At 41.9% G+C, this 22,123-nt stretch overlaps 1 protein-coding gene across 18 annotated transcripts in view; it reads left to right on the top strand.

The window, feature by feature from the left end:
* Window positions 1-22,123, top strand: part of LOC133568754 (receptor-type tyrosine-protein phosphatase F-like) — a 621,387-nt gene that overhangs the window by 182,744 nt on the left and 416,520 nt on the right. For 16 of the 18 annotated variants that reach the window (XM_061920884.1, XM_061920881.1, XM_061920879.1 and 13 more), the window contains exon 1: window positions 18,841-19,145. The exons of 1 other annotated variant lie outside the window; for it this stretch is intronic. The gene's annotated coding sequence lies outside the window, so the exon portion shown is untranslated. Of the gene's footprint in view, window positions 1-11,461; window positions 11,592-18,840; window positions 19,146-22,123 lie in introns of those variants that run through there. One more of the 18 variants, XM_061920869.1, reaches the window with a different exon arrangement.

The raw sequence follows: 22,123 nt of genomic DNA, 5'->3' as shown, positions 1-22,123 counted from the left end.
ATACAAGTCAGAATTGTATATGACAAATGTCACCATTTTGCATTCAAAGAAATAATTGGATATAAAAAAGTAATACATTTTACGAGAAAATATTGCAATATTAGAGAAATTGTTCCCAATTTTATAAGAAAAAAAGTTGTTACATTTTGAGAGACTGCTTTTAGTTGTTTTTTTAAATTTTTTTTTTTGTAATTGGTTTTTAATCTTCATTATTGGCTTCAAGTTATGTCCCTGCATAAGAAGTCAGAACTTTTTATGACAAATGTCACCATTTTGCCTTAAAAATTATTTTTTTTTATATAAAAGTAATCATTTTACATGAAAATATTGCATTTTTTTTGTCCTGTCCACTTGTTCCCAATTTTTGAAGAAACAAGTCAACACATTGTAAGAAAAAGATGGCTGTTAGTAAAAAAAATGTTTTTTAATCCTTATTATTTACCAGGTTATTACAGTATGTCTCTATATACATATTAATTTTATTTTTTTAATTAATTTTGGCCAAAGGGGGCGCATTTCAATTTCTTACACACACTTTTTATTGTCATGATCCGCTACTTGGATCATGTCATGTTCTGGTTTAGTTCTGTTTTTGTATCACATCTGGTTAGTTTGTCTTCCTTAGTTCCTGGTGGCACTTCCTGTTTGTTCCGTTTCCTTAGCAACGCATTTGTGTCACCTGCCTTCTGATTGTCACGCGCACCTGCTTTTTGATCATCCCCTGTATTTAAGCCTGCCCTTTTTGTTCCTTCAGCCTCGCAGTGTAATTTGCTTTTCATGCAACAGGTGACGTCGCTATACCCGCGTGTGTTAAATACTTTTCGATACTAGTTAGCTCCCACGCGACTCGTTTGTGTATTCCCCTAGCTCACATGCTAGCCTCTTTTGTTCCTTCCAGCTCACATGCTAGTTTTGTTGGTTTGTGTATATAGTGCCTTTGTGCAAGTGCCTTTGTTCTTAGTTTGTTTTATAAAATAAATATATCATTTTCTACCTTTATGCTGCGTCTTATCCGACTGCATCACGAGAGAGAACACAACCGCATCACCACAATGCCAGCCAAGCGTCACAGTTATTCTATGACAAGAGAGGGAGTACTTTTAAAAATCCCTCCTTTTTTGGGACCACCCTCATTTTGATAGATTTCACCACCAGAGGTGAAAATGAGACATTCTCTATTAGAGGATGTTAAAGGCAGTGGAGAGGACCACATATGTGGGCAACCCCCAACACAGCCGCGAGAGTTCAGTCCAAAGCGGATCCAACACAGCAGCGAGAGTCCAGTCCACAGCGGAGCCAGCAGGAAACCATCCCAAGCGGAGGTGGATCAGCAACGCAGAGATGTCCCCAACCGATACACAGGCGAGCGGTCCATCCTGGGTCCGGACTCTGGACAGCCAGAACTTCATCCTTGGACATCGGACCGGACCCCCTCCACAAGGGAGAGTGGGACATAGGAGAAAAAGAAAAGAAACGGCAGATCAACTGGTCCAAGAAGGGAGTCTATTTGAAGGCTAGAGTATACAAATGAGTTTTAAGATGAGACTTAAATGTTTCTACTGAGGTGGCATCACATAAAACAAGAATGGGAAAGAATTCCACTTTCAAATCTTCAACAATTAGTTTCCACAACTGCGTGAGCTAATAGTCAAACAGTTTAAGAACAACGTTTCTCAAAGTGCAATTGCAAGAAATTTAGGGATTTCAACATCTACGGTCCATAATATCATCAAAAGGTTCAGAGAATCTGGAGAAATCACTCCACGTAAGCAGCATGGCCGGAAACCAACATTGAATGACCGTGACCTTCGATCCCTCAGACGGCACTGTATCAAAAACCGACATCAATCTCTAAAGGATATCACCACATGGGCTCAGGAACACTTCAGAAAACCACTGTCACTAAATACAGTTGGTCGCTACATCTGTAAGTGCAAGTTAAAGCTCTACTATGCAAAGTGAAAGCCATTTATCAACAACATCCAGAAACGCCGCCGGCTTCTCTGGGCCCGAGATCATCCAAGATGGACTGATGCAAAGTGGAAAAGTGTTCTGTGGTCTGACGAGTCCACATTTTAAATTGTTTTTGGAAATATTCGACATTTTGTCATCCGGACCAAAGGGGAAGCGAACCATCCAGACTGTTATCGACACAAAGTTGAAAAGGCAGCATCTGTGATGGTATGGGGGTGCATTAGTGCCCAAGGCATGGGTAACTTACACATCTGTGAAGGCACCATTAATGCTGAAAGGTACATACAGGTTTTGGAACAACATATGCTGCCATCCAAGCGTCGCCATTTTCATGGACGCCCCTGCTTATTTCAGCAAGACAATGCCAAGCCACATTCGGCACGTGTTACAACAGCGTGGCTTCGTAAATGTGTGGCGCATTATGAAGTGCAAAATACGACAGCGGAGACCCCGGACTATTGAACGACTGAAGCTCTACATAAAACAAGAATGGGAAAGAATTCCACTTTCAAAGCTTCAACAATTAGTTTCCTCAGTTCCCAAACGTTTATTGAGTGTTGTTAAAAGAAAAGGTGATGTAACACAGTGGTGAACATGCCCTTTCCCAACTACTTTGGCACGTGTTGCAGCCATGAAATTCTAAGTTAATTATTATTTGCAAAAAAATAAAATGTATGAGTTTGAACATCAAATATGTTGTCTTTGTAGCATATTCAACTGAATATGGGTTGAAAAGGATTTGCAAATCATTGTATTCTGTTTATATTTACATCCAACACAATTTCCCAACTCATATGGAAACGGGGTTTGTAGAAGAACACACACCTCAGACAACGTAGTTGTTTGAACGGTGAGTCAGCGTGTCTGCAGCCTGCACTTATTAGGCCTGCGCAGACATTGATATTGATAAAGATTCCCCCCCGTACAAGAATGGCCTCCGGCGCACTCTTCTCCGTCAGATGACGGCCGTAGCTTCCACTGTGGAGCCGAGCTGTCGGCCTCCATTCAGGTGTTCATCGAGCACGGCCAACTGCGCCGAGGCCATCCTTCAAACGCAGCTTTGTTGCCTTGAATCAACTTGAGGCCAGGCGCCTTCACACTGAAAAGGTTGTCACCCGCTTTTTTTTTCAGTGAAATGAGCAGAGAGGGGGATGGTGCTTGTGACAATGTTACACATTTACATGGGGGGGGGGGGGTCTTTGCAAGCTTATTCAGACCGGTGGGGGAAGTGTGCTAAAATGCCATCACCCGATGCAGCATAGCATGGTAGCAGAAGTCCATCTGTGTTGCCAGTTGACTTTTTCAATGCAGTTGTGTATGGATATGACATTTTGTGGCCCAAAAGTTGAGATCTATATTTTTTATATAGGACCGTTAAAGGGGAACATTATCACCAAACCTATGTAAGCATCAATATATACCTTGATGTTTTTTTAACCGATTTCCGAACACTAAATGGGTGAATTTTGGCGAATTAAACGCCTTTCTATTATTTGCTCTATGTAGTCAACCTTCATTTTCTCCAACACATTATAACATCGAGTCAAATCAGCTGTTATTTTCCGTTTTTTCTACTTTTTTCCGTATCTTGGAGACATCATGCCTCGTCGGCTAAATTTGTAGCTATATTTGTATCCAGCCTTTCACTCCACCCACATTTAATGCCAAACAAACACATACCAATCGACGCATTTAAGTTGCTCCAGTGTCACAAGTTACGAAAGTCCCGATCGTTTGGTCCACACATTTTACCGGCGATGCTAAGACAGACATGGCACAGAGATGTATGGATATCCTGCAGATGCATTTCCAACAATAAAGTCAACGAAATCACAAAGGTGAGTTTTGTTGATTTTATTGACTTATGTGCTAATCAGACATATTTGGTCACGGCATGACTGCCAGCTAATCGATGCTAGCATGCTATTTAGGCTAGCTGTATGTACATTTGTAGCTATATTTGCATCCAGCCTTTCCCTCCACCCACATTTAATGCCAAACAAACACTTACCAATCGGCAGATTTGAGTTGCTCCAGTGTCACAAGATGCGAAAGTCCAGATCGTTTGGTCTGCACATTTTACCGGTGATGCTAAGGCAGACATGGCGCAAAGATGTATGGATAACCTGCAGATACATTTCCAACAATAAAGTCAACAAAATCACAAATGTGAGTTTTGTTGATGTTATTGACTTATGTGCTAATTAGACATATTTGGTCACGCCATGACTGCCAGATAATCGATGCTAACATGCTATTTAGGCTAGCTGTATGTACATTTGTAGCTATATTTGCATCCAGCGTTTCCCCCCACCCACATTTAATGCCAAATAAACACTTACCAATCGACGGATTTAAGTTGCTCCAGTGTCACAAGATGCGAAAGTCCCGATCGTTTGGTCCGCACATTTTACCGGCGATGCTAAGGCAGACATGGCACAGAGATGTATGGATATCCTGCAGATGCATTTCCAACGATAAAGTCAACGAAATCACAAAGGTGAGTTTTGTTGATGTTATTGACTTAAGTGCTAATCAGACATATTCGGTCACGGCATGACTGCCAGGTAATCGATGCTAACATGCTATTTAGGCTAGCTATATGTACATTTGTAGCTATATTTGCATCCAGGCTTTCCCTCCACCCACATTTAATGCGAAACAAACACTTACCAAACGACGGATTTAAGTTGCTCCAGTGTCACAAGATGCAAAAGTCCCGATCGTTTGGTCTGCACATTTTACCGGCGATGCTAAGGCAGACATGGCACAGAGATGTATGGATATCCGGCAGATGCATTTCCAACGATAAAGTCAACGAAATCACAAAGGTGACTTTTGTTGATGTTATTGACTTATGTGCTAATCGAACATATTTGGTCACCGCATGACTGCCAGCTAATCGATGCTAACATACTATTTAGGCTAGCTGTATGTACATTTGTAGCTATATTTGCATCCAGCCGTTCCCTCCACCCACATTTAATGCCAAACAAACACTTACCAATCGACAGATTTAAGTTGCTCCAGTGTCACAAGATGCGAAAGTCCCGATCGTTTGGTCCGCACATTTTACCGGCGATGCTAAGGCAGACATGGCACAGAGATGTATGGATATCCTGCAGATGCATTTCCAACAATAAAGTGAACGAAATCACAAAAAGTGAGTTTTGTTGATGTTATTGACTTATGTGCTAATCAGACATATTTGGTCACGGCATGACTGCCAGCTATTCGATGCTAACATGCTATTTAGGCTAGCTGTATGTAAATTTGTAGCTATATTTGCATCCAGCGTTTCCCTCCACCCACATTTAATGCCAAACAAACACTTACCAATCGACGGATTTAAGTTGCTCCAGTGTCACAAGATGCGAAAGTCCCGATCGTTTGGTCCGCACATTTTACCGGCGATGCTAAGGCAGACATGGCACAGAGATGTATGGATATCCTGCAGATGCATTTCCAACGATAAAGTCAACAAAATCACAAAAGTGAGTTTTGTTGATGTTATTGACTTATGTGCTAATTAGACATATTTGGTCACGGCATGACTGCCAGATAATCGATGCTAACATGCTATTTAGGCTAGCTGTATGTACATTTATAGCTATATTTGCATCCAGCGTTTCCCCCCACCCACATTTAATGCCAAATAAACACTTACCAATCGACGGATTTAAGTTGCTCCAGTGTCACAAGATGCGAAAGTCCCGATCGTTTGGTCCGCACATTTTACCGGCGATGCTAAGGCAGACATGGCACAGAGATGTATGGATATCCTGCAGATGCATTTCCAACGATAAAGTCAACGAAATCACAAAGGTGAGTTTTGTTGATGTTATTGACTTAAGTGCTAATCAGACATATTCGGTCACGGCATGACTGCCAGGTAATCGATGCTAACATGCTATTTAGGCTAGCTATATGTACATTTGTAGCTATATTTGCATCCAGGCTTTCCCTCCACCCACATTTAATGCCAAACAAACACTTACCAAACGACGGATTTAAGTTGCTCCAGTGTCACAAGATGCAAAAGTCCCGATCGTTTGGTCTGCACATTTTACCGGCGATGCTAAGGCAGACATGGCACAGAGATGTATGGATATCCGGCAGATGCATTTCCAACGATAAAGTCAACGAAATCACAAAGGTGAGTTTTGTTGATGTTATTGACTTATGTGCTAATCGAACATATTTGGTCACCGCATGACTGCCAGCTAATCGATGCTAACATACTATTTAGGCTAGCTGTATGTACATTTGTAGCTATAATTGCATCCAGCCTTTCCCTCCACCCACATTTAATGCCAAACAAACACTTACCAATCAACGGATTTAAGTTGCTCCAGTGTCACAAGATGCAAAAGTCCTGATCGTTTGGTCCGCACATTTTACCGGCGATGCTAAGGCAGACATCGCGCAGAGATGTATGGATAACCTGCAGATGCATTTCCAACAATAAAGTCAACGAAATCACAAAGGTGACTTTTGTTGATGTTATTGACTTATGTGCTAATCGGACATATTTGGTCACGGCATGACTGCCAGCTAATCAATGCTAACATGCTATTTAGGCTATCTGTATGTACATTTGTAGCTATATTTGCATCCAGCCGTTCCCTCCACCCACATTTAATGCCAAACAAACACTTACCAATCAACGGATTTAAGTTGCTCCAGTGTCACAAGATGCGAAATTCCCGATCGTTTGGTCTGCACATTTTACCGGCGATGCTAATGCAGACATGGCACAGAGATGGATGGATAACCTGCAGATGCATTTCCAACAATAAAGTCAACGAAATCACAAAAGTGAGTTTTGTTGATGTTGTTGACTTATGTGCTAATCAGACATATTTGGTCACGGCATGACTGCCAGCTAATTGATGCTAACATGCTATTTAGGCTAGATACATGTACATTTGTAGCTATATTTGCATCCAGCCGTTCCCTCCACCCACATTTAATGCCAAACAAACACTTACCAATCGACAGATTTAAGTTGCTCCAGTGTCACAAGATGCGAAAGTCTCGATTGTTTGGTCCGCACATTTTACCGGCGATGCTAAGGCAGACATGGCACAGAGATGTATGGATAACCTGCAGATGCATTTCCAACGATAAAGTCAACAAAATCACAAAGGTGAGTTTTGTTGATGTTATTGACTTAAGTGCTAATCAGACATATTTGGTCACGGCATGACTGCCAGCTAATCGATGCTGAAAAGCTATTTAGGCTAGCTGTATGTACATTTGTAGCTATATTTGCAACCAGCGTTTCCCTCCACCCACATTTAATGCCAAACAAACACTTACCAATCGACAGATTTAAGTTGCTCCAGTGCCACAAGATGCAAAAGTCCCGATCGTTTGGTCTGCACATTTTACCGGCCGAATAGCGTCAATAGCTATTTGCTCAATAGCTTTAGTTTCTTCTTCAATTTCGTTTTCACTATCTGCCTCCATACTCCAACCATCTGTTGAATCACTTAAGCCGCTGAAATCCGAGTCTGAATCCGAGCTAATGTCGCTATATCTTGCTGTGCTATCCGCCTGGATAGCATGTATATCACTGGATGACGTTACAGGAAAATGGACGGTGGCTTCACAGATAGCGAAAATCAGACATTTTAAAGCCTTTTTTCTGGATATTCCATGATGGGTAAAATTTTGAAAAAAACTTCGAAAAATAAAATAAGCCACTGGGAACTGATTTTTATTAGTTTTAACCCTTTTGAAATTGTGATAATGTTCCCCTTTAAAGGCCTATTGGAATGAGATTTTCTTATTTAAACGGGGATAGCAGGTCCATTCTATGTGTCATACTTGATCATTTCGCCATATTTTTGCTGAAAGGATTTAGTAGAGAACATCCACGATAAAGTTTGCACCTTTTGGTCGCTAATAAAAAAGCCTTGCCTGTACCGGAAGTAGCAGACGATGTGCGCGTGACGTCACGGGTTGTGGAGCTCCTCACATCTGAACATTGTTTATAATCATGGCCACCAGCAGCGAGAGCGATTCGGACCGAGAAAGCGACGATTTTACCATTAATTTGAGCGAGGATGAACGATTCGTGGATGAGGAAAGTGAAAGTGAAGGACAAAAAAAAAAAAAAAGGCGATTGCATTGGGGCGGATTCAGATGTTTTTAGACACATTTACTAGGATAATTCTGGGAAATCCCTTATCTTTCTATTGTGTTGCTAGTGTTTTAGTGAGAATAAATAGTACCTGATAGTCGGAGGGGGTGTGTCCACGGGTGTCTTGAGGCCAGTCTCTGAGGGAAGTCGACGGTAGCTGCATGGAGGGCGCAAGCTCAGCAAGGCGACTTTTTACCACAATTTTCTCACCAAAACCTGCCGGTTGACAAGTGGTCAGGAACCATGTTCACTTGACCGCTCTGATCCATAGTAAAGCTTCACTTCCGGGAATTTTAAACAAGGAATCACCATGTGTTTGTGTGGCTAAAGGCTAAAAGCTTCCCACCTACATCTTTCTTCTTTGACGTCTCCATTATTAATTGAACAAATTGCAAAAGATTCAGCAACACAGATGTCCAGAATACTGTTTGATTGCGTGATGAAAAGAGACGACTTTTAGCCGCAAATGGTGCTGCGCTAATATGTCCTCTACAGTCCGTGTCACAAGCACGTGTCTTCATAAGCGTCATCATGCCGTGACGTTTTCAACAAGAAACTCCGTGGGAAATTTTTCAGTAGGCCTTTAAACTTCCATACATATGATACGGCTATCTGTATTTATTTTGATTCCAGCTGACACACTGTCACCTTTCATCCATCCATCCATCCATTTTTCAACCGCTTGTTCGGGGTCGCGGGGGGCTGCCGGAGCCTATCTCAGCTGAATTTGGGTGGAAGGCGGCGTACACCCTGGACAATTTTGAAAATGATGACAGGTCAAATCTCACTCTTGACGTGACGAGTTTGACCCGGTGGAATTTCTAGACATGCGCTAATAAAAATAATATTTTGCGAAAGGAGTTTGACCCGGCGTTAATCCTGAGCCGGCGGTAATGCTAAGCATGCGCTAATTATTTTGCGAAACGAGTTTGACCCGGCAGTAATTCTAGCCAGGCGCATGCTATATTCTCCCGTCCAAAGGCAAAACCTAGTAACTCACGTCTAGCTGATTTTGCGAAAACAAAGGCAAACCAATCCATCTCGATGCCGTCTTACAAAGATCTACAAAGTCATCAAACGTTTAGATCAGGGTGTCAAACTCTGGCCGGCCCGCGGTATAATTTCATTTGGCCCTTGAGGCAATGTTTAACTAACATTAGAGCTGGCCCGCAGGTATTATACAACGGTGGTGCCGCCGTAACACCGCATTCACCGCTAATACTAATACTTGCCAACCTTCCCAATTTTCTCGGGAGACTTCCGAAGTTCAGTGCCTGACCCGAAAATCTCCCGGGACAACCATTCTTACGAATTTCCATCGGGACAACAACATTGGGGGCGGGCCTTAAGGGCATTACCTTTAACATTCTCTACAACCTGTCGTCACATCCGCTTTTCCTCCATACAAACAGCATGCCGGTCCAGTCACATATTTACGGCTTTTACACACACATAAGTGAATGCAAGTCATACTTGGTCAACAGCCATACAGGTCACACTGAGGATGGCCGTAAGAAACAACTTAAACACTGTTACGAGTATGCGCCACACTGTGAACCCACACCAAACAAGAATGACAAACATTTCGGGAGAACATCCGCACCGTAACACAACATAAACACAACAAAAGAAATACCCAGAACCCCAGCGTATTTGAGTTTGACACCCCTGGTATCGATGTTTTCTTGAGCTTTCATTTTCTTGCCGATCGAGCCACGGATCTCGGGTGGGCCCCATTCTGCGTTTGCACATTGGGCAAGAGTCGTGTACAGCGTCCAGTTTTTATTTCGACCTCCACAGTTATCCGCCCAAGAGAGTATGCAAGGGGAAGAATCAAGAACAATAGATTTAATGAAAGTGCTTGCAACGTCCTGGGCCAATCGTCCAAATATCCCCTGGTGCCATAATATCACATAATCAGCTTGACCGTCGGCCCCCATTGGTGCAAATGTCTCATTAAAGACAATAAGGCGACTGACAAAGAAGCTCCGATTGGTCCCTTGAGATACTAGGTTTTTCTGTTGTATCCACGCGGTTATGTGGTAGTTGCTAGGTCCTGCCATGCGCGTAACAGCTTACTTACGGAACAAATTACAAAATCGCATACACTAATGCAGGGGTCGGGAACTTTTTTGGCTGAGAGAGCCATAAAAGCCAAATATTTAAAAAAATATTTCCGTGAGAGCCATATAAAACATTTTTAAGACTGAATACAACAATGAGTGAATTTTTAAGCAAGACCAACACTTTTAGAGTATAATAAGTATCTTATTCTTTTTAATAACATTGTAATTCTGAAGCTAACCAACAATAAATTAAATACAGTACTTCTTACCATTAATGCGACTTGTTGAACTGGTGCAGTAGAAAGCGGATGGATGGATTAAAATGCATGAGAATGTTTTATATTTTGAACGTTATTTTTGACACTGTGATTACCAGCGGAATTATTCATTACTTCAATCAATCAATCAATGTTTATTTATATAGCCCCAAATCACAAATGTCTCAAAGGACTGCACAAATCATTACGACTACAACATCCTCGGAAGAACCCACAAAAGGGCAAGGAAAACTCACACCCAGTGGGCAGGGAGAATTCACATCCAGTGGGACGCCAGTGACAATGCTGACTATGAGAAACCTTGGAGAGGACCTCAGATGTGGGCAACCCCCCCTCTCTAGGGGACCGAAAGCAATGGATGTCGAGCGGGTCTAACATGATACTGTGAAAGTTCAATCCATAGTGGCTCCAACACAGCCGCGAGAGTTCAGTTCAAGCGGATCCAAGACAGCAGCGAGAGTCCCGTCCACAGGAAACCATCTCAAGCTGAGGCGGATCAGCAGCGTAGAGATGTCCCCAACCGATACAGGCGAGCGGTCCATCCTGGGTCTCGACTCTGGACAGCCAGTACTTCATCCATGGTCATCGGACCGGACCCCCTCCACAAGGGAGGGGGGGACATAGGAGAAAGAAAAGAAGCGGCAGATCAACTGGTCTAAAAAGGAAGTCTATTTAAAGGCTAGAGTATACAGATGAGACTTAAATGCTTCTACTTACCGTGATTTATCTGAGACCCAGGTGCAGTCATCAAAAGAGCCACATCTGGCTCTAGAGCCAGAGGTTCCCTACCCCTGCACTAATGTAAAGCATATCTAGGAACTCCAAAATTATTATCAGCTCAGTTTTGACCAACATTGAGTTACTGGGTTTTGCCTTTGGACGGGAGTATACCCGGCGGCTATTCAAGGAAAAACGTTAATAAAACATCATCTACTGTACAATGTCTACTGTCATTGGGATGCCGACTGATAGAATCTTGTTATGTTTCCGTTTAGATGAAGAATCACTCGAAATGGGGAGCGGGACCGAGCGTATTTCCGTGCCATTTCCACCGTTATCTGGTCTAAATTGGCTGTCAGAGTGTACCAACTGGTCGGAATACATCTTCAACCTTCTACTATCCAGGTGAGAGGCTTGACTTGTCATCTACTATAAACTCTCGCCTGCAAGGAAGTGAGGAAGCAGCTGACCTCTCGACGATGTCAACATAGCCACACCGGTTTAAATGCAGAGGTGTGTGAGACAATCAATGGTACTCGTAGGACACACCAGAAAGACACGGGCCAAAAAGTCTGACCGTGCTGACCTTGAAGCCTGTGAGGCCGGGGGAAAAAATGCATATGTATGCGGGGGGAGCTTGTGAATTTGCGCATCTGTCAACAACACCCCAATCCACCCGAGGTGGGCGTGCCTCGATTGCTTATGTTGACTCGCAGGTTACGGGGCAGACAACACAACGACGAGGGACGGAGGGGGCGAACCTCCTTACCCCCTGCTACTCATTAGAAATCAAACGCAACATGCACTCTGAATGACACTCTGCCGCCGACAACCGGCTTTGAGGCGGCGGAGGGACCGCGCTCTCCGAGGGGAACAGGCGAGGCATGCCACCGAAAGTGTGCGACTAATCATTTTTATCAGGGACTCCGGCGGGTATTGACAAGCTGGGGATGCATTTAGATAGCCCAATTAAAAGGAGGAAATTGAAGCACCGCCGAGCCATGCGCCGACCGCCATGCCTCCGCTCTGCCCCCTGGACCCCCGCTCTGCAGGCAGTCCTCTCCTGGGAGACTGTCGAGATAGCATCGTACCCATGGAGACGGACCGCTATGGAGGATGGAGACAGCTTGCAGGTACAAACCCCGTTTCCATATGAGTTGGGAAATGGTGTTAGATGTAAATATAAACAGAATACAATGTTTTGCAAATCCTTTTCAACCCATATTCAGTTGAATATGCTACAAAGACAACATATTTGATGTTCAAACTCATAAACTTTATTTTTTGCAAATAATAATTAACTTAGGATTTCATGGCTGCAACAGGTGACAAAGTAGTTGGGAAAGGGCATGTTCACCACTGTGTTACATCACCTTGTCTTTTAACACTCAATAAACGTTTGGGAACTGAGGAAACTAATTGTTGAAGCTATGAAATTGGAATTCTTTCCCATTCTTGTTTTATGTAGAGCTTCAGTCGTTCAACAGTCCGGGGTCTCCGCTGTCGTATTTTACGCTTCATAATGCGCCACACATTTTCCGTGGGAGACAGGTCTGGACTGCAGGTGGGCCACGTGCTGAATGTGGCTTGGCATTGTCTTGATGAAATAAGCAGGGGCGTCCATGAAAAAGACGGCACTTAAAAGCCAGTATATGTTGTTCCAAAACCTGTATGTACCTTTCAGCATTAATGGTGCCTTCACTGATGTGTAAGTTACCCATGCCTTGGGCACTAATGCACCCCCATACCATCACACATGCTGGCTTTTCAACTTTGCGTCGATAACAGTCTGGATAGTTCACTTCCCCTTTGGTCCGGATGACACGATGTGGAGTATATCCAAAATCAATATGAAAATGTGGACTCGTCAGACCACAGAACACTTTTTCACTTTGCATCAGTCCATCTTAGATGATCTCGGGCCCAGAGAAGCCGGCGGCGTTTCTGGATGTTGTTGATAAATGGCTTTCGCTTTGTATAATAGAGCTTTAACTTGCCCCTACAGATGTAGCGACAAACTGTATTTAGTGACAGTGGTTTTCTGAAGTGTTCCTGAGCCCATGTGGTGATATCCTTTAGAGACTGATGTTGGTTTTTGATACAGTGCCGTCTTAGGCATCGAAGGTCACGGTCATTCAATGTTGGTTTCAGGCCATGCCGCTTACGTGGAGTGATTTCTCCAGATTCTCTAAACCTTTTGATGATATTATGGAGCGTAGATGTTGAAATCCCTAAAATTCTTGCAATTGCACTTTGAGAAAGGTTGTTCTTAAACTGTTTGACTATTTGCTCACGCAGTTGTGGACAAAGGGGTGTACCTCGCCCCATCCTTTCTTGTGAAAGACTGAGCATTTTTTTGGCAAGCTGTTTTTATACCCAATCATGGCACCCACCTGTTCCCCAATTAGCCTGCACACCTGTGGGATGTTCCAAATAAGTGTTTGATGAGCATTCCTCAACTTTATCAGTATTTATTGCCACCTTTCCCAACTTCTTTGTTATGGCTTCAAATTCCAAAGTTAATGATTATTTGCAAAAAAAAACAAAATTTATTAGTTTGAACATCAAATATGTTGTCTTTGTAGCATATTCAACTGAATATGGGTTGAAAATTATTAGCAAATCATTGTATTCTGTTTATATTTACATCTAACACAATTTCCCAACTCATATTGAAACGGGGTTTGTAGTAGTATTGTGCATTTTATTGGTGAGGTTACACTTCTTATTGTGTCAAATTGCTGCATCGCCCCAAAAGGCCTATCAAGGTCACACTTTTCCCCCCCGCCGGTCTACAGTAACGATGCGCTTGTGAAACGTAAAAAGCTTTTTTTCATTGTCACTTTTACCCTCTCAAGCTTAGGTATTGGAGAGATTTTATCAGTTTTCCCTCCCTGGAAGCGGGCCCAGAGATAAGACGGGACGTTTTGTCAGAGTAAAATTCATTTGAGAAAACACACAAACCACAAAACGTCACGTGCGGTCATTCCACATCTTGGGTTTTAGGCTGCGTTGCATTACCTTCTAGCACAGGCCTGGGCAACTATTTTGACTCGGGGGCCTAATTTAGAGAAAAAAATGTGTCTGAGGGGCCGGATTATCTATTTTTTAGGAAAACTAATACAAAACCTCACAATAAAGTCTGATTGAATGCTAAAAATGTTATGACAGACCGCCTTAAAAACAGAATAGGTTTTAATTTTTTTCTATGAAGGATAAAACACTGAATATTGAGAACATATGGACGTCACACCCCCTTTCCATCGACATCCATCCATCTATTTTCTACCGCTTATTCCCTTTCGGGGTTGCGGGGGGCGCTGGCGCCTATCTCAGCTACAATCGGGCGGAAGGCGGGGTACACCCTGGACAAGTCGCCACCTCATCGCAGGGCCAACACAGATAGACAGACAACATTCACACACTAGGGCCAATTTAGTGTTGCCAATCAACCTATCCCCAGGTGCATGTCTTTGGAAGTGGGAGGAAGCCGGAGTACCAGGAGGGAACCCACGCATTCACGGGGAGAACATGCAAACTCCACACAGAAAGATCCCGAGCCTGGATTTGAACCCAGGACTGCAGGAACTTCGTATTGTGAGGCAGACGCACTAACCCCTCTGCCACCGTGAAGCCCCTTCCATCGACATATTAAGCCAAATGCAACAAAAATGCAACAAACACAGCGAAATATGAACATGAAGGGTAAAAAAAACAAAACAAAAATTAAAGCTGCAAGCTTTACCTGCACATTACCTACCTTCCCTGCATCCTGGGGTCACACTGGTGCTTCTTTCTGTCACCCATACATGCTGGTGCCCCCTTCCATCACCCAGACAACATATATTTACCTGCACATTACCTACCTTCTCTGTATCCTGGTGTCAAACTGGTGCCTCGTTTTTTCACCCAGTCAACATATCTTTACCTGCACATTACCTACCTTCCCTGCATCCTGGGGTCACACTGGTGCTTTTTTCTTTCACCCATACACGCTGGTGCATCCTGCCATCACCCAGACAACATATCTTTACCTGCACATTACCTACCTTCTCTGTATCCTGGTGTCAAACTGGTGCCTCCTTCTTTCACCCAGTCAACATATCTTTACCTGCACAGTACCTACCTTCTCTGCATTGTGTGGTCTTGCTGGTGCTTCCTGCTTTTAAGCGGCCATCTTGAGACGGCAGCAGCGCAGCGGTTCTTTGGAGGCTCGTAAAATCAAAACCGGAGCAGTTAGAAAAACTCTTTCATCAACTTTTAATCAAAAGGGTTCAATCTCTTTCCTGTGCTAGTTTGAAGCCGACACAACAAACGCGCTCAGAGGAGATAATGTTTGAAAAAAGGTGACGGGTTTTTACAAAACATATGTTTTGAAGGGGTAATTGCCAACTTTCTGTTGATTTTTGCTGAAGGATGTAAATGAATGAAATGTAGGTCTAAGTGAGACCTACATGGGGTTTTTTGTTCCATGTCTCTATGACATTCCTACCGGAGGTTACAAGCAGTTGTGTCTGTGTTTTCTTCCTAGGAGCAGTTTTGTCTATGTATAAATTCCTAGGGGCGCTATTTGAATTTTGGGGGTTGGTTTTTTATTAGATCGCAATTTTCGCCAGTCCTGATGTGTGTGTCCAGTTTGGTGAGTTTTGAAGCATTTTAAGGGGGTCAAATATCAGCTCAAAGAGGCAAAAATTACATTTTTTACTTTTTAGCAACTTTATGTTGATTTTTGCTGAAGGAGGTCAGTTTATGAAATCTAGGTCTAAGTCAGACCTACATAGAGATTTTTGTTTCATGTCTTTACGACATTCCTAACAGAAGTTACAAGCCGTTTTGTCTGTGTTTTTTCCTAGGGGGCGCTAGAGCGCAATTTTGAGTTTTCGGTTTTGGTTTTTAGATTAGATCGTAATTTTCGCCAGTCCTAATGTGTGTGTTAATTTTGTGAGTTTTGAAGCATGTTCAGGGGGCCAAATTACAGCTCAAAGAGGCTGCGGTATAATAATAATAAAACTTTAGAAATACAATAGTGTCCTCTGTCCCAAAGGGACATTCGGTCCCTAAAAACAATCTAAATTTATGTGATACATCACTAAGCTTTAAAACTTTGTTGTAAAAAATCTCCTTCCACGTCCATCCCTGAGACCCACATTTCAGGCTCTGGAACCACTCTGTGGAAACACTCCCCACCCACACTGCTTGGTGCCTGGTCTCACCTGCTGTGATGTAGATTACCATAGTAACTAACTAGTAGGGTTGTACGGAATACCGGTATTAGTATAGTAGTGCGATACTAATTAATCATATTCGGTACTATACCTCCTCTGAAAAGTACCGGTCCGCTACACCCCAAGATTTTTTGTTAAAATAAATCCAATAACATAATTTTTTCTAGTCCCTTTTATTTAGAAAAGTATCGAAAAAATATTGGTATCAGGACAACATTAGTCACTAAAATATGCAAAAGCACAGATACCATATATATATATATATATATATATATATATATATATATATATATATATATATATATAAGAGAAGCACTTGAATTCCAGTGTTCATTTATTTACACATATACACACACATAACACTCATCTACTCATTGTTGCAATTCAAGGAAATACGTTAGTCATTTTCTATATCGATATATCAAGGTTTCACTGTAATAAGCATGCGGAAGTGTGGTTTTTTTAAGTACCGTATTTCCTTGAATTGCCGCCGGGGCTCCAAATAATTTAAAACCTCTTCTCTCTCCGGCGTTTACCAAAGGCATGCGGTAAATTTAGGCCCGCCCACGCTTAAAAATTTGAGTGTGATGTAAGGATACCATCATGAAAAGCACATTTAATTAAAAAAAACGTTATTATGGTCTTACCTTTACTTATAAATTAGGTCCATGTGCAGTTCCTTATGATCAAAAGCATTGATAACTTGTTTATAGAAGTCTTCCTTATCTTTCTTCAGTTTTAAAAGTCTCTCTGAGTTGATGGAGATCTTCCTTTATTACTTCCTGCTTGGATTGAAAGTCCAGTTTAGAAAACTGTTTTATTTTAGATATGTAATCCTCCATGTTAAAAGTGCAAGCAAGAGGAAAAAACAAACGATCGCTGCTTGTTGTCACTTCTTCTGCAGCCGAGTAGTCGCAAGAAGGATCACTAGCGCCCTCTACCACCAGGAGGCGGGAGTCATTTAATGACTCATATTTGACACGCGCAGCTACGGTATATTACTAAAACATAGCTGCTTACTGTTCTTTTTAGCATATTCAATAGTTTGGACCTTAAATCCTACTGAATAACTCTTAATCTTCTTCCCTTTATACGATTTCTAATGATTGAAATGAGCCTCCTCCATTTGACGTGACGAGTTTGACCCGGTGGAAATTCGAAGCAAATGCTAATTATTTGGCGAAACGAGTTTGACCCGGCGGAAATTCTAGGCAGGCGCATACTGTTTACCTGGTGGCAATTAAAGGAAATACGTTAGTCATTTTCTATATCGATATATTGCTAGAAATTAAGGTTTCACTGTAATAAGCATGCGGAAGTGTGTTTTTTTAAAGTACCGTATTTCCTTGAATTGCCGCCGGGGCGCCAAATATTTTAAAACCTCTTCTTTCTCCGGCGTTTACCTAAGGCATGCGGTAAATTTAGGCCCGCGCTTAAAAATTTGAGTGTGATGTAAGGATACCATCATGAAAAGCACATTTATTAAAAAAATATATTATTATGGTCTTACCTTTACTTATAAATGAAGTCCATGCGCAGCTCCTTCTGATCAAAAGCATCGATAACTTGTTTATAGAAGTCTTCCTTATCTTTCTTCAGTTTTAAAAGTCTCTTTTTCTCCATGGAGATCTTCCTTTATTACCTCCTGCTTGGATTGAAAGTCCAGTTTAGAAAACGGTCTTATTTTAGATATGTAATCCTCCATGTTAAAAGTGCAAGCGAGAGGAAAAAATAAACGATCGCTGCTTGTTGTCACTTCTTCTGCAGCCGAGTAGTCGCAAGAAGGATCACTAGCGCCCTCTACCACCAGGAGGCGGGAGTCATTTAATGACTCATATTTGACACACGCAGCTACGGTATATTAATAAAACATATCTGCTTACTGTTCTTTTTAGCATATTCAATAGCTTGGACATTAAATCCTACTGAATTGCTCTTAATCTTCTTCCCTTTATGCGATTTCAAATGATTGAAATCAGCCTCTTCCAAGTGAAGTGTCGCTCATGACGTGACGAGTTTGACCCGGTGGAAATTCTAGGCAGGCGCATACTATTTACCCGTTGCAATACAAGGAAATACGTTAGTCATTTTTTATATCGATATATCAAGGTTTCACTGTAGTAAGCATGTGGAAGTGTGTTTTTTTAAGTATATTTTAGAAGGTGAAATGAAGGCATAAATATAACAGACTACCAAGACAGTCTGCAGTCTTCACGGCATGTAATGACACACATGTCAAAGTGTGCACCATGTGTTATTTTTTTTTCCCCCCTTCAACATTTCTGGTTTATACCAAAGTACGGAAGTGTTGTCTCCCCATTGGTGGGGTTGGAAGAAGGTAAGTCCAGCCTCCTCCTCCTCCTCCTCCTCCTTCCTCCACAGAGAAACGTGACACCAGTGACATCACCCGGTGGGTTTGGCTTGTCCCATGCTCACTGCTCCACACACTCAGTGTGTGAACAAGCTCTACTCCTGAAGGATCTCCTGCTCCTCCGGACTGGAATTAAAACCCTCGGGATCCGGCTTTTTTTTTTTTTTTCCCACACATGGAATAACAAGAGGAGCAGGCTTTTTTTTTTCAAAGATTTATTTTTTTCCCCCCACATTTGAGGGATAATCATTCCTGGATATAATTTGGATTGCCTTCCCCAGGATTAGACGATCCCTGGAATAAGTGTCTTAAAGGTGAAAAAGGGAATAAAAGGAGAGGTTTATTCCGTCCCGACATGAATGGGTGAGTCTTAAAAGTCTTCCGTACTCTGGACAAGACGGGGGTGCAGGTGCATTTGAAAAATACTGCTGAGTAGCTGACTTTGCTCGATGGCATCACAGCATCGTAAAAGTAACAAAATAAGTCTTGGGTATTGTCTTACCCGGTCTTTTGTCCCTGCTCACTCTTGCTTGTTAAGCCAAAACAAAAGTTTAACCTCGTCCTGGCTTAGCTCCGTCGGCCGGCTCCCTGGCAAATCGCCCCCCCCGTCTGCTGGGGGGCCCTCCTCAACTTTATTCAAGGAGGACTTTGAATGGGAGGACCATAGAACGTGCCCCTAGCTACCGCTGCTAAGGTGAGGCACCATGCCGTGCTTACTACGGCGAGGCCAAACAACCTGTTTTTCCAGTTGTCTTTATCACCCCGGGCAATCTGGAGGGTAGAATTTCAACGGCAAGAATTCCAGGCTGAGGGGAGACGCTGGAGGACTTTGAAATCCCAGATAATTGTAGAGGGAGACGCCACAAATTATGATTTCTGCTTCTTCGGGGGCCTCAAAGTACAACCTTCACTGACTTTTTCCTCAAACCTTTGTCCCTTGCACGTCTTTTTTTGTACGTTGTATTCAAAGGAGCTTATGTTCTGAGAACACACAACGGTATGAGTACAGAACAATGGAGTAAACATAACTAAATATGCATTTAGTCATGCTTTATACTAGGGTTGTACGGTATACCAGTACTGATTAAGTACCTTGGTACTGGTGAAATAAAAACGGTACTACCATGAACTGATTAACGTGGAAAACTTATTGGGGTGTTACCATTTAGTGGTCGATTGTACGGAGTTTGTACTTTAATGTGGAATCTACTGATACAAGTTTCAATCAATCAATCAATCAATACAATACTCATTCTGAAAAATACCAGTACTTTTTTTAAACCACGTCTTTGTCTTTGTCGACACCATGAATTGATTAACGTGGACCCCGACTTAAACAAGTTGAAAAAGTTTTTCGGGTGTTACCATTTAGTGGTCGATTGTACAGAGTTTGTACTATACTGTGGAATCTACTGATACAAGTTTCAATCAATCAATCAATACAATACTCATTCTGAAAAATACCAGTACTTTTTTTAAACCACATCTGTATCTTTGTCAATACCATGAACTGATTAACGTGGACCCCGACTTAAACAAGTTGAAAAACTTATTGGGGTGTTACCATTTAGTGGTCGATTGTACGGAGTTTGTACTAAACTGTGCAATCTACTAATAAAAGTTTTAATCAATCAAAACAATACTCCTTCTGAAAAATACCGGTACTATTTTTAAACCACGTCTTTGTCCTTGTCAATACCATGAATTGATTAACGTGGACCCCGACTTAAACAAGTTCGAAAACTTATTGGGGTGTTACCATTTAGTGGTCGATTGTACGGAATATGTACTGTACTGTGCAATCTACTGATACAAGTTTCAATCAATCAATCAATACAATACTCATTCTGAAAAATACCAGTACTTTTTTAAACCACGTCTTTCTCTTTGTCGATAACATGAATTGATTAACGTGGAGCCCGACTTAAACAAGTTGAAAAACTTATTCGGGTGTTACCATTTAGTGGTCGATTGTACGGAGTTTGTACTGTACTGTGCAATCTACTAATAAAAGTTTCAATCTCTCAGTCAATACAATACTCCTTCTGAAAAATACCAGTACTTTTTTTTTTTTAAACCGCAATCTACTAATACAAGTTGTGTTTATTGTTATGATATTCACCCAAAATGGGTTTGTCATTCTTGTTTGGTGTGGGTTCACATATTTGTAACAGTGTTAAAGTTTTAAACTATTGTAGTGGTGTTCTGTACAAAAAGTTCACTTTAATTTAGTGTTGTTTTGATTTGTCACCTTAGTGACATCATGCACAAAAGTGCACTTGTTTTAAAATGTCTCCGACAATCTTGCACTTTCTGTTTTTGGAAATGACATGAATGTTTGTGCCACTGCTTAATAACTGTTTAATAAATACACTTTTAGATGTGATTTCCGTCTCTGCATGAAAGTTTAAAAGGAGCATATATGAATGCAGTATGAAGAAGAATGTTTTAATGTAGACACATAGAATCATCATACTGCTGTCATTATATGTGTCAAGTTGGGTGTTGTGGCAATGTCGACTCTCTTTTGGCGTTTGGAAATGTTCGACTTCCCCTCGGATCTGGCCTGGCACCAAATCGCGAGTTCTATTCATCTTTCATATTCTTCCCTTTTGGTGTATTATTCACGAGCGCGGGTCTCTGCATTATTGGGTAGGCAACACATCGCTCTGCTGTTCAGTTCTACAGCGCCCTGATTGAGAATACGTCCGTTAAGAATGTCTGTTGGGCCGTCATGGTTGGGCTTCGACAAAGAAGACAAAAAGCCACGGTCATTTATTTGAACAAAGCCAAATCCTGTCCAGCCTGGGTGACCCGGAGGTCGCCTCCCCCGCCCTGAACCCGCTTCACCTCGGCATGCTGGTCACTTTTACAATGGAGACCTCAGGTCATTAATAATGTTCCCCTGGCACCATCAAGATGTCCAGAACTGGACCCGAAGACGTGACTTTATATCCTTATGATACAAACCCTGTTTCCATATGAGTTTGGAAATTGTGTTAGATGTAAATATAAACAGAATACAATGATTTGCAAATCCTTTTCAACCCATATTCATACAAATGCACCACAAAGACAACTTATTTGATGTTCAAACTCATAAACTTAAATTTTTTTTTTGCAAATAATAATTAACTTACAATTTCATGGCTGCAACACGTGCCAAAGTAGTTGGGAAAGGGCATGTTCACCACTGTGTTATCATAACAACACTCAATAAACGTTTGGGAACTGAGGAAACTAATTGTTGAAGCTTTGAAAGTGGAATTCTTTCCCATTCTTGTTTTATGTAGAGCTTCAGTCGTTCAATAGTCCGAAGTCTCCGCTGTCGTATTTTACGC

This window comes from Nerophis ophidion, linkage group LG14 (genome assembly GCF_033978795.1).
Source record: "Nerophis ophidion isolate RoL-2023_Sa linkage group LG14, RoL_Noph_v1.0, whole genome shotgun sequence".
Classification (NCBI taxonomy): Eukaryota; Metazoa; Chordata; class Actinopteri; order Syngnathiformes; family Syngnathidae; genus Nerophis; species Nerophis ophidion.
Note: the sequence above shows the minus strand (reverse complement) of the source record. Positions and strands in the feature narration are given on the sequence as shown.